General features: G+C 33.6%; 1 protein-coding gene and 1 long non-coding RNA gene across 5 annotated transcripts in view; one reads left to right on the top strand and one right to left on the bottom strand.

Moving 5' to 3' along the window:
* Nucleotides 1-12,706, top strand: part of LOC138698725 (serine/threonine-protein phosphatase 6 regulatory ankyrin repeat subunit A-like) — a 193,841-nt gene that overhangs the window by 66,413 nt on the left and 114,722 nt on the right. The window lies entirely within an intron of this gene.
* LOC138698741 (uncharacterized) lies at nt 3,885-10,774 on the bottom strand. Of its 2 annotated transcripts, XR_011331933.1 has the most exons (6): nt 10,111-10,774; nt 8,991-9,147; nt 8,634-8,884; nt 8,247-8,371; nt 7,813-8,020; nt 3,885-7,584 (listed from the first exon to the last, which is right to left on the bottom strand). It is a non-coding gene; the product is annotated as an uncharacterized lncRNA (long non-coding RNA). The 2 variants fall into 2 exon arrangements; XR_011331932.1 differs by lacking the exon at nt 10,111-10,774 and having other exon boundaries at nt 8,991-9,800.

Below are 12,706 nucleotides of genomic sequence, written 5' to 3'. Positions count from 1 at the left end.
TCAGTGTAAAATTTCCTTAGAGGAAAAAATAAATAATCGACTTAAAATTTATTTTTAAATAATGCGAATTATTGATGAAACAGCAATGACCTGTAATGACAGTCGAAATAAAGTCTTAGCTCTTTTTACCAGGAGTTGTTTCAATGTCATCTGGTCGCTCGCTAGCCATTTTCTGGATTCTCATGACATTTGCATTACTAACGCCGGCGTATTTAGCAGCTCTGGACGTGGCCTGCCTTAGGGGAGCGATTAGCCTCTTGTTTCGAGCCTCTTCATCGCAACATTCTATTATATTCTTTATAATCTTCCTCTCTCTACTATGTATTACTTGGCCACGCCGTCGAGTTGATCTTAGTTGCTCCATTGCTAAATACAAACTGTGAGGAGGTAATGTTTTCGTACTGGTGATACTCAGTGTTATCTGAGGTCCGCAGAATGCACACAGAGGTGACGAGGTTGTCATCTCTTTTCCCCACTTCCCCACTCTCAGAAGTCTCTACTTACCGCGGCCCTACAATAATTGGATTAACCACCACAGATGTTTGGCCCCTTCACAACATGATGAATGTTGTTTAATGAGAAACCATATGGGAGAATATACTTTCATAACAATTCAGCTATGCACACTAAACTCTTTGAAGGATTCCTACAGCTCACATACAAGCAGAGAATCCTACAAGCAGTTGTAAGTCATCGAGATTGAAAAACTGGTCCTGGTTTCTTCCTTTCAAGCTCTGTCGGACAATGGCCAGAATGAACAGCTTGGCAGATCTCCAGAAGATACTCCTGGTCAGTACTAAGATCGGAGATCAGTTCCATGTTAATTTTGTTGATGCAAGGTACTTCAATGGGTTTGAAATTCGTCACTGATTTTGTCTCACAGTGGAGTAACTCTTCTCCAGAACGTGTTCCTGGACCTATAGTGTTACCAGTGATAGATGGTGGAGTGGAAGTTCATTTGCATGGAGGAGACAAATTAATTGTTGGAGTGGCCTGCCGATTTGCTTTTCGATGCACACCATCAATACATTCTTTCTTTGTATACTTATAGGGGTTCCATCAGAAGCAAGTGCTGCTACGTGCGATTCATCAAATTTACTTTCCTCTAAAAATTGAAGCACAGCTCTTCCAATCTGATGTTCATGTTCAGAGGAAGGAGAGACCTGTCCAATATACTTTGAATGTGATTCTTCTAGTAAAGTTATAATTATACTTCTCTACTTTTTCTCGGCAATATAATCGGTCATCCTTTTTCTCCTATGTTAAGTGTCTTGTCCTTTCCACCATCAAAGTATACTGCTTGAATGAACTTATTATCAGGTGTTTTTCTTTCTGAATTTTATCTCCAAGCTTCTTCATTTCTCTCGTGACCTTGCTTGTATCTATTATAAGACCCTTATTCTCACTAGATATTATTCTCGCGTCCTGTAGCACAGCTGTCACAATTAGAGTTACATTTCTCCTCGAGGAGTCTGTCCTGAAAGCTGCTGAAGATATTTTTGGTAGAGACAAGTGAGCCTGCACAACAGAAGGCTTCGATTCGAAGTCAGAATCTGCACTGCATGACTGCTGTTCCAAGTGGTGCGAAAATGAAGACTCTGAGCTTGTAACTGATGTCTATTTTTCTGTTCCTTGGAATCGAAGTCACACTTCTTCAGATTGATGGCGAATAGGCTCTTCGCTTTTCTCTTTTCTCTCTTAAGTAGTGTCTTGGTTATCACAATGCCAATATTTTCAATCATCATATTTCGTTCATTTCTCTGGTCTATTAGAAGAGGTAGTTCTATCAGTGGAAGTTTCCTTTGTAACTCGCATTTGCAGAGGCTTGTTGGGTCCAGACACTTATAGATGCATAAATAAAACAGTTTTCGAGCTTTATTAATAAAAGCTTGCTCATGCATGCTTGGGGTTGGCCCACTTCGTTTGTGCGATTTCTGAATATTCTGATATTTACAATGTTACAGTTTTATCATTTCCACTACTCTATGCTTCCTGGTCTAGGAAGGCTTGCTGTTTTCCAAACTTTGATAAGTTGTCGGCAGTAGCATGAGGAATGTTTTACTGAAGGGTGTTTTCTACATAGTTCGTTTCGTTTGTCTTTGAAAGAAGATTAATCAATCAATCTTCTTAATGTATCCAGCAGTTTGCTGACAACATAAAGTCCACTGTAGTCTATTCATTTTTTGTTTTTCATGAGAAATAGGGGTATTTTGATCAGTGTTCATTATAGATGCCTATAGACTGCAGTGGGCTATAGTGGACTTTATGTTGTCAGCAAACAGCTGGATACATTAAGAAGATTGATTGATTGATTGATTGATTGATTGATTGATTGATTCCTGTTGCTAGTAGCCAGAGTTGGGGTGTAGTCCATAATATATACTGCAGAGCTGTGTCTTCTGCAACTGGTACTAATGATTTTAATTTACTTCTTTTGTGGTTTATGGATGGATAGTATAGAAGAATGTGTTTCAGATTAAAAAAAAAAAAGATAAATATTTTCTTAAATTGCTACAAATTTGGCATTACTATTTGACTTTTCGTAATAATCTATACTAATAATAAATCTGTAACCGAAATTTTTCTGGTAATTTTCGCTTTTCCAAAAATAATTGGTGTTAACATGTATAATTAATCATCCTGAAACCGAAAATCGCTTTTTTGACATTTTTGTTTGTATGTCTGTCTGTCTGTCTGTCTGTCTGTTTGTCTGTCTGTCTGTCTGTCTGGATGTTTGTTATCTTTTCACGCAATAATGGCTGAACGGATTTCGATGAAAATTGGAATATAAATTAAGTTCGTTGTAACTTAGATTTTAGGCTATATGCTATTCAAAATACTTTATTTAAAAGGGGGGAAGGCTATAAGGGGGTCTGAATTAAATAAATCGAAATATCTCGCTTATTACTCATTTTTTTTGACAAATGTTACATAACAAAAGTTTCTTTAAAAACGATTTCCGATAACTTTTATTCTATGCAAAATTTTGGTAGAACTGATATTACTAGGTTCTATGATGTACCGAAGTACATAATATTTCCGTGCAGGAATTCTGCATTATCATATGTATTTGTTTTAAAATAACAATGCTTTTTATATCCTGGCCACGTGAGATTAATATACGACGTTAGCCACGAATTGACTGCATTTATTTAAGGCGGCCTTGGAATCTATGGACAACAATCGGATTAATATACGGATGATATTATAAAGAGGGAGTGTCTGTGTGTTTGTATGAGGCAATCTCAAGAAACTATTTAATAGATTTAATTAATTCTTTCATCATTGGAAAGTGTAGTTCGTTTATATGGACGTAGGCTTTATGTCATTACAGAAGCTTATGTGTGAATCGAGGACTGGGCACAAATGGATGTAAGGTAGGACTAAACAGAACCTTACGCACAGAAAACTTTATATACTGTCGAAGCTAATAATTAGCTATATGTACTGCAGTTAAATTTAATGCTATTTGGAGGTACCGTACTGAAATTTGATGTCTGATTTGCGTTGCGTTTTTTATGAAAGAATGAAAGCCAGAGATGGAATAATTTTACAAATATACACGCGGCACATATTAAGTATTAATTATTCAGTAACATAACAATACATATTTTTATTGCTTAATTGCGTATTTGGGTGAGCTATGGTAATGTATATTAATAGGTAACAGTTCTATGTAGTGCACAATACTCCATATTGAATAATTAACAAACCAACATCTTCAGCATGACTTGTGGTTTGTAGGCCATCTCAAACCTCGAACTCCACCCCTCTGAGCGCGAGATCCTATATACTCGGTCAGTTATGGCCGAATGTTACCAATAAAAACAATTAACAACATAGGTATTTCAGTCATAATGTCATACAATACCAGATGAAACTATAGTGAGGATCACGTAAGTTCAGTTCCCAAACAGCAAATATTTCCGCCTTGTCAGTGTTGCCAACTGTTACCAGATATCACCACATGTAGTAAAATCACGATCCTATGTACTGAATGACTTCTTTACTCACCGTACTTTACCTTAATGTTGGAAGGTTATTCTAAATAGTTTCAATAATAATGAGAAATGTATTGCTATGTTCTATTCTTTTATTCCTTTACATTATTATTAGTATTAGCATTAATAGGTTACTAGACGTAAATATACAACAAAGTATAGTATATAATATTCAAGAATCAAATCTGTTCCAAGACCAATTAAATTATTGTCACTTCACTTCAAAGATTCCAGCGTACATATACTGTACTTCCTAAAGGTAGATAAATTAATAACCAATTGACTTTTGGTTGGAATTCGAATGAACTTCTGATTATCTTTTGAAATTAGTAAGGAAATGGATAATACAACTAGGCTAAAACTGAAATAATAATAAATCAACTTAAAAAATTATTTTGGTCCTTAAAAGCCATAAGTAATTTCACTTCTAGATACCTTTTTAAAGATTTCATTTGTTTGTAAATTGCTTAATAATGCTACACTTACACTTATTATTTCTGCAACTCCACGTCTGTCATTGAAAAAATGTATGATACATAACTGTGAAGTCTCTTTTTGGCTCTTGTGTCCTAAATTTAAATAAGAAAAAACAAATGATTCAAGAAATGTGAGCTGGTGAAAATTAAATACTCAATTAATAAAATAATTACTACCAAAAGAATATTTTATTAATTCTATACAAAAGATGGATTACACAGAACAGATGGCCAGAAATCATAGATTTATACACAACATACAGCATGAAACGATCATCAAAAAATGCTTTTTGTACACAATAACATCTTTCAAACGAAGTGAAATAGCCAATAAGTTCAATAAATATTATGCTAATAAGTAATAACTACAATTAATAATTATCTACAAGCTGTAAAAGGGAATAAAATAGTATATTGTTGAAATTAGGGGGTTATGGTTTATTACGTGTATTTATAATTTTAATTACTTTTTCTACATTTAATTATATTTTAATTTCTATTAGATTAGTTGGTGGTGTGGTTGTTAGTTTTATCTGTGTACGTCAGACTATTAAGGAAAAACTGAAAGAAATATTAAATCTACTATCTACTTTATATAACAATATTTAATCAAGAACTGAATATTACTATTAATTTAATAACATAAGACCCAAAATATCTCCAAGTCCAGACAATACACATGCTGATTTTCTTAAACATGTTGGCAAACAAGCAAACTCACTACTTTTATCTTGTAATCTCATCTAAAATACAATATCTGTCTGGAGAAAATCTACCATAACATCAATTTTGAAAAGCAATTATTCAACTAATATCTTTTCGAGTTATCGACAGATACCACTTACTAGTATGATAGCCAAAATTATGGAAGAGATGATTTCATAGATTGAATTGGTTCCTGGAATCTAGTAACTAACTTTCATTTTATTGGGTTGACTTTAGAGAATTGCATTCAACAAATGGACAGATTTTAAATTTTAGTCAAGATATTAAAGATATTTTAAACAGAAAACAAAACAACTTAACAATTTTAATTTATTTTCAAGGATCATATGGCTCTGTAGATATAAATCACTTAAGAAATTGCAAACTTAGGGTGTCCATGATAAAGTGTTACACTGGGTCAGTGACTTGATTATTTGATTCATTGTCACAAATATGTAAATAGAGACAGATTCATCTGGGCTTCCCACATTGTTGTTTTCAGGAATACATTTTCCAATATTAATGTCGATGGTCTAACTAAAGAAATAGATCTTATGATAATCTCATCATTTGCAGATAATATGGTTGTCTAGAACAAAAAATCACAGTCTACAAATATTAATAAACTGAGCCAAAATCCCAACAGACTTTTTGACTCTACTTGGAGAACTCAAACTTGCTCAATTAAGGGAAACTTTACTAATAAAACATAATCCCAAGTTATTTCAAAATGAATAGTATATAAGTTAACTTTAACAGATGATGTTAAGAAATGTGATACTTCTCCAGACATTTTAAAAATCATTAGAAACGATAAATGATCTGGTCAGTGAGTGACTACATACAGTATTTTTTATAGATGGATCCTGTTTACCAAGCCATAGATGTAGTGGTGTTGTAGTACAATACCAGTATATTCCCTTTTACAGGGAATTATATTCAAACACTTGTTTGCCCCATTTTAACCGTGACAATGCTTTTTAGCATTTTAAACATTCCGGTTATTGTATTGTGTTTAGTGAAAGATTTTAGATAAGGGTGCAAATAGCCATAGTAGCTGACGCGCCCTTTTTAAACGCCACTAACTAACTAACTAACTAACTAACTTCAAACACTGACTAATTTTGATAGTGAAAATTTAGATACACTTTTAAGCTTACAAAATCTCCAGTATCGACTTCATAAATCTGAGAAGGCTGTCATACTATCAGATTCAAAATCAGATGTTCTTGCTGCAGTAATGGACGTAACAGCATGAAATCTCAATATTTTACAGTGTTTTAATATTTTAAGCAAAATGGTCGAATTACATCGATGACTGGTACTTCCGTGGATCCATGAACTTTATGGAGTGGGAGGTAATGAGGTAGCTGAAAGGTAGCAAAATTACTGTAAGGTTATCTATACCTGCATCTTACCACACTGTTAAAAGAATAACAAGATCAGTACATGACAATGTGGTAACAAAAATCGGAATGATTCTAAAGCAAATGAAAAAATTGCAATAGGCCATCCGGCATCTGCTCCACGATGGAGGAAAATCCTCAGAAGAAACCAACTAATCAGACCAAATGGGGGATCCAAACTACCCTCGAGTGCAGCTCTGAATTTGCAGGCCAACGAGTCTACCGACTAAGCTACATTGGTGGCTCCACTAAAAATATGAAGTACATGGCACTCAGATTATTAAATTGACAAACCTAAACAATTATTCATCAGTTAAGCTATAAAATATAATACATAGCAAGCAAGTTAATTCAATTTAAAAGTATAAACAATTCAATCAGTTGAAATATACAGAAACTGATAATAAATATCATGCAAATTACTTCACATTACAAGCATAAACAATTCATCACTTGTGGTATACAGCCTACTATTTAATTTACAGCACATACAATTCAACAGTTAAGCTATAGACCTACAGTCTACTATTCAATTTACAGCATATATAATTCATCAATTAAGCGAAACAAAAATATAGTACAATACATAGTAAAAATAATACATTTAATTTAATAACTGAACTTCTATGAAAATCTACAGTGGCAGTACTCATATTATCACAGGCCATGATTGTCTCAAATATTTACAAAGAACTGATATTTCAGAATCTCCCCATGCCATTTCTGAAATCTCAATGAAGATATGGATCATTGTATTGACTGTTTAACTTTACATAGCTTTCAATCATCTGGTTAAATATTGGAGTGCAAGATAACAAATGACATCAACTGCTGAACACTTGGTATCAATCAACCAACAACTTGATTACATTAAAGGGGAAAAAAAAACTGAAAGAATTAATTGTATATAGACACAACACATAAGACAAGGCCGCTTCAGAACAGTAATTGGCAAGGCTCTGTTGTTTTAGGATTCTTATGTAGATTCAATTTCACCTGAAAGAAAAAAGTAGCATCTATAAGTAGTAGTAGTAGTAGTAGTAGTAGTAGTAGTAAAGATAATAATAATAATAATAATAATAATAATAATAATAATGACTGTAAAGTATGGAAATTAATATTGCAATGTAATATCAAAAGGTGATTTCACACCATCAACTCTTATCATTTAGTACAACTCTTATCATTTAGTACAACAAATCTATTATATTCAGTTGCAATCACCAGTAGCTGTTCTTTCCTCCATTTTGTTGTTGGCTGATTTTTCACAAGTCTGCTATGATATGCAGCACTATCCATGACAATAACGCATTGCCCTAATGTTCTCAGGTCAACAACTGTGTTTGCACCCACTTCTCAACTACAGGGCTATTCATAGCACTATGGTAGTCCTGACTTTTCTTTCAATTGCATGAAAAAATTAAATCAGCACCTGCAATAAAAATTATACCTGGGCATATAATTACGTCACATGAATTCACAGCATTTAAATAAAGAAAATAAAACATAACATAACATAACATGACATGACATGAGATCCTCTTTGGTGAAAGGCTTTCCCACGTTTTTATTTAGTCACCAATTTTTATATTTTTGTACCCTGATTTAAAAAATTACTCTTGCCAAATTTATGTAAAATATAAATCAATATAACTTACCGAGTATAAATCCACCTTTCGTTCCGGCATCTAATCTTCCACCCTCATTTGTTGGTCTATGAATAACACCATTCATGTCACTGGAAACTTCACCTGGTTTATTCATAAATAAGTGGGTGATCATACTTAAAAAAACAGAGAGAGAAAAGCAATTCACATTGACACTCTAAGAGACACAAAAATTTTAAAGACAGGAAAACCGTTCAAGAATTTTATAACTAACCTCTAGTTATAATATGAAACTATTAATTGCAAAACATGTTGTTCCCACCTGAATTCATTACTAGTACCCTATATTAATTGTAATTTCATATTCCACATAAATGTTAATCTATTTGTTAGTAAAAAATTCAATCACTCAATGTCTCACAATACATTGAAATTTACCATTCATAAAAATCCAAGTCTCATCCAAGAATACTACGGGTTTAGGGTTCTCACGCTCCACATTTCTTATATATTCTCTTAAAAACGAATAACATCACTTTCTCATACATGTGTATAAGGATCCCTTTTGCTTCATAGAAATTTCATCTCTTTCAAAATTTTTTTCACCGATGATAAGGATACTCTAAATAAATATGTTTCATAATCATCATTCATATGTTCCAGAACTTTTGCTGCTGTTAGTACTTCCCCTGTAACAGTAAATGAAAATTATGCCATATTTTTATACATAGGCCTATGACTAATATCAGAATTACATTGCATAAATCAACACAATAATTCCTGTAACTTCCCTACCTTTATGTAACTTGTCATAAATAAATCTCGCAATTGCATCTTTCGTAAAATCATCAGCATCAGTCACTGGATGTTTACGTAGTCTATGTTTTCCTGGTGTCACGAGTGGGGTCCCCTTGTGTGAATTTATCACTTTCGTGGCTGTAGTTAAGCCAAGCTGTAATAACAAACAATAACATAATACTTCTAAAAATTGTTATATCATAAAATTCATGCATAATACCAACATTTACAGCTATATGAATAGAAAATGATCAACATGTTAGGTTGGGTCTACGATAGGTTTAAGTAGGCTAATATTTAGGTAATTCTCCAGAAAAGCTACACCAAAGAAGGCATAATTTTATTTTGTTTAATTGATTTCTGTGATATTTACATAGTGATGAACACGTGGTTTTAGTGCACAGCCACAAATACTTTCAGCACAAAAATCCTTTGACACTTACCTGTATATTCTAATGCATTGTTGTAGTCCCTCCCTCAAACTTGTTACTAATTACCAATATAATATGCGAGAGGTCCAGGACGAAGAGAAATGGTTAGTTTCCCAGTAGTGCGTCCTCGTCCTCTCGAGTGTTATATCTTAACAAGTACTTTGGGTGGGGTAGCTTTTCTGAAGAAACACCATATTTAATATTACTTAGACCAGTCATGAATAAATTATTCAGCCAGAGTCAACGTTCCTATGCTTTATAGAGTATGTTATATAGTTATTATATAAAACTGAATTATTTTTAAGCACCATAACAGGCCAACATTCATGTAATATTTGCTGCAATATCAAGTTAATAATTACAATATGACTTGTATTTTCTTCGGCCGATGTGGCATGTAAATTGTGATCTGAACGGTTAATTTAATACCAAAAGAGAAAACTGGAAATTTACTTTCGTGCTGTTTGATTACTTGTTCGTCTAATTTGTAAATGTATTTAAGCTATCACCTACTGCAGTATTACAGTATCTTAAATGTATTTAGTTTGGCAATATGAAAATCACTGACTTGATTAAACATTAGGCCTAACCTAAAAATTTGTTTTGTTTGACCACAATCATGAAATTATTAGTGCAAACTCCTAAAACTGAATACCACTTTGAAATGTATGCTTAAGAATACTTACTCCTAATAATTGTCCTATTCTGGTTGTAATTGCTGTCTCCGTTAGCATAATTCCTTCTTCATTATCTTCTTTCTTCAACTCATTATACACGTGAACTACAGATTTCTGAAGCGTACTCTGAATGCCACACATTTTCTTCCTTGGAGGAGTCACTGCAACACTATTTCATTTTTTTGACATAGTAATAAAAATCTAAACACGAAAGAAATTCATTAAAATTTGAAATAATATTTCTATCCATTACCCACGTGCATTATCACGCCCAAGTATATTATATTCATTCGTACTTATCTGACTATTCTTGAATTATAACCACAACGCAACACATAACATAACTATTATGTATTAATATTAATACTAATATTAATTAATTATTAATAAGTTCGAATTTCACTATCTTCCAGTAACCGGCTGAGAAATCTAGTACAATTTTAATTTCATGGAACTCCAGTACTGGCAAATATTGTCGATATTTGCCTCAGCTGCCAACATACCGGTTACAAAATCACTACCATTTATAGTATTTGTCAGTATCGAAATTCGAAACGAAGTTGGCAAAAGAAAATTCAACCTTCAAACTAGAAAATCACCATAATCCACTAGCATTTGTAGTAATGGGGGAAAAATGGTTAGGTTTCACCCTTGGGGTATCAAGTTACCTGGTCTTCCCTATATGAAGTAATTACATAATTGAAATACGACTAATTGGTTTGGGGAGCATCCGTTTTCGTTGCAAGAATAATTAGTTTAACATGTTTGTAAATTAGCCTGGAATACATTGCGCTGCTGGAAAAGTTTTTCTTCCTGAGATTCAAGAGCCCTCACAACCAATTAAAAACTTAGGTAGGTACTTATAGTAGTACATCCGTTATCAACACACGTTTTAAATAATATAGGGCAGTACAACACCTTATTTCAAATGGTATCGTTTGGTGACAAAGCCTTCTTCCAACTGAGAGTGACAACCTTCAATTCTTACAAATGTATTTTATATCAGACGCTGATGAGTAGGGCAAGGCATTTAATGATCTATAAATTGGTAAAAAATGCAAAATAAAAAATGCATTTATGACCTAAAAATACAAAAAATGACCTAAAAAAATGACCAATAAAAAGTAAAGCATTGCCAATGAAAATACTTTTAATTACGTTAAGTACTCACTTGATTACTGAACTACATAAAATTTTAAAAAATACATGTTACAGTACCTTGTATTGCAGAAAATTCATTTCAAGTGCACTTTTACAACAATTTTGAATTGCAGTTAACAATCAAAACTTGGCGGAGATTTTCAAACAAAAATGATTGTCTATTGTCTGCTAGTACCGACTTATAAATGGAAAAGCTTCTCTCTACTTCAACGGAAACAATTGGAGCAAACTGAAAGCAAGCAATATCTCCTGGATTTAACTCACAGTCAGGAAGAGAAAAATTTTCACCAGACAAAGCTCTGCCAATTGAACACAGTTTTTCATTTTCACTGACACGGCATCACCCACTTTACCACATGCATGGCTCAAATCATTCACCACTTTATCCACTATTTGTAGCTGTTCCACTAACGTCACTTGGGATTTTTCCAGTGCAGTTATGACATCAGGAAGGAATCCAAAATTAGTATTTATGTAAGGAAGTTTACCAGCAATTTCTTTATCAGCTAACAGTTCTTGCGCCTTTTTTATTGACACTGACTCACCATTATCAAAAGAATCAACCACTTTCTTCACCACATCGAAATTCTTGCAATAATAACTGCAAGCTTGGAGCCATGTTCCCCATCTAGTCAAAACAGGTGAAAATGGCAATTGGATTTCTGGAGCTTCTGTTTTGAATGCTGAAATTCGAGAGGGGGCTTTCAAGAATACTTTCTTCACGCATCCAATTAATTTATCCACTTCAGGAAAATTTGCACGTACTTCTTCCGCGACCCGGTGTAATGCATGCGCTAAACACGTCACATATACCATTTTTGGGTATAGTGCAGTTAAAGAAGCAGCTGCTTTCATCATGTAGGGTGCTGCAGCTGTTATAAAAAGCAATACATTGGAATTTCGAATCCCATCAGGCCAAAGTATTCTCAATGCATGGTCAAATTCTAAGCTGATCGTTGAGTAGTTGACTTTGTCCAGCTGCTCACAATGTAGTAGAAATTGTTCTCCAGGGCTGTGTGCTTCTAAAACTCCAACAATAACATTAGCTACATAACGGCCCATAGAGTCTGTTGTCTCGTCAATGGATATGAATACATTTCTTTCTCCAATCATTTCTCTTATTTTTTTCAAAGTTTTGTCATAGCACCGAGCTATGTATGTTCTTCTCAATGTTCTGGGATCTGGAATTAATTTTCCGGTCTCCTCTTCTAAGAAAGTTCGCATCTTAGGATGATTCAGTTTGTGAAGTGAAATATCAGCCGATAGAAAAGCTTCACATAGTTTCTCACAAAATGGCGAAAATGTTGAACACGTATCCCCCAGAAGCATTTGCTGTAAGTTTACACTGGATTTATTTTCAAGTCTCTGCAGGCCACATTTATGTTTCTCCCGTAACATGTGTTGTTCTATCGTAAACTTTTTTCAGCAGCCACTCTCACATCGC

Source organism: Periplaneta americana, chromosome 1, assembly GCF_040183065.1.
Source record: "Periplaneta americana isolate PAMFEO1 chromosome 1, P.americana_PAMFEO1_priV1, whole genome shotgun sequence".
In the NCBI taxonomy this organism is placed as follows: domain Eukaryota; kingdom Metazoa; phylum Arthropoda; class Insecta; order Blattodea; family Blattidae; genus Periplaneta; species Periplaneta americana.
Note: the sequence above shows the minus strand (reverse complement) of the source record. Positions and strands in the feature narration are given on the sequence as shown.